Source organism: Arachis hypogaea, chromosome 13, assembly GCF_003086295.3.
Source record: "Arachis hypogaea cultivar Tifrunner chromosome 13, arahy.Tifrunner.gnm2.J5K5, whole genome shotgun sequence".
Classification (NCBI taxonomy): Eukaryota; Viridiplantae; Streptophyta; class Magnoliopsida; order Fabales; family Fabaceae; genus Arachis; species Arachis hypogaea.
The window spans coordinates 133,366,888-133,367,966 of NC_092048.1; positions in this window are offsets into that span (position 1 = coordinate 133,366,888).

The window sequence follows — 1,079 nt, forward strand, 5'->3', positions numbered from 1 at the left end:
TTTGGTGAGAGCTTGTGTTCCGAGATGATTACCACAAATGCCACTGTGTACTTCCTCTAAAACTTCCCTTGTGTTAGAGGTCGGCACACATTTTAACAACGGTATTGAGATCCCTCTCTTATATAGGGTGTTGTTTATGATAGTGTAATACTGAGCCTCCCACTTTAATCTCTTTGCCTCCTTTTCATCTGTGGGGAGTGTTTCTGCTTTGAGGTAGTTAATTATGGGGGTCATCCATCCTTGGTCCTGACTTGTTATGGCTAGGACTTTTTCCTCTTCCGAGATTGACGGGTTCTGTAGCATTTCCTGGATGAGGCTTCTATTGTTGCCCCCTAGTTTGGTGCTAGCTAGTTTCGAGAGTGCGTCAGCTCGGGCATTTTGTTCGCGGGGTATGTGACAGATCTTATATTCCCCGAGTTGTCCGAGCTGTTCCTTGGTTTTATCCAAATACTTTTTCATGGTGGGATTTTGGCTTGGTAGCTCCCTGTTATTTGTGAGGTGATTACTTGTGAATCGCTGAAGATGTTGAGTTTTTGAGCTCCAACCTCCTTAGCCAGCTTCAAACCAGCTAGTAGCGCCTCATTCCGCCTGGTTGTTTGAGGCCGGAAACCCAAATTTGAGGAAAAGCTCAACTTGGGTTCCTTGGTTGCTTTCTATTATCACACCTGCACCGCTTCCGGTCTTATTCGAGGAACCGTCCACGTAGAGATTCCATTCTGTGGGGGTTTCCAGGGTATCTGTGAATTTCGTAATGAAGTCGGCCAAGTCCTGTGATTTGATGGCTGTCCGAGCTTCATATTGGAGGTCGAACTCAGATAACTCGACTGCCCATTGTAAAATTCTGCCTGCTAGATCTGTTTTCTGCAATATCCCTTTTATGGGCTGGTCGGTTCGAACCTTAATGGTGTGAGCCTGGAAGTATGGGCGAAGTCGTCGAGATGTCAGTATGAGAGTGTAGGCAAACTTTTCTATTTTTTGGTAGTTTAGCTCGAATCCCTACAGCGCTTTACTAATGAAGTATACAGGTTGTTGTCATTTGTTGTCCTCCCGAACCAGTGCTGAGGCTACTGTCCGACTTC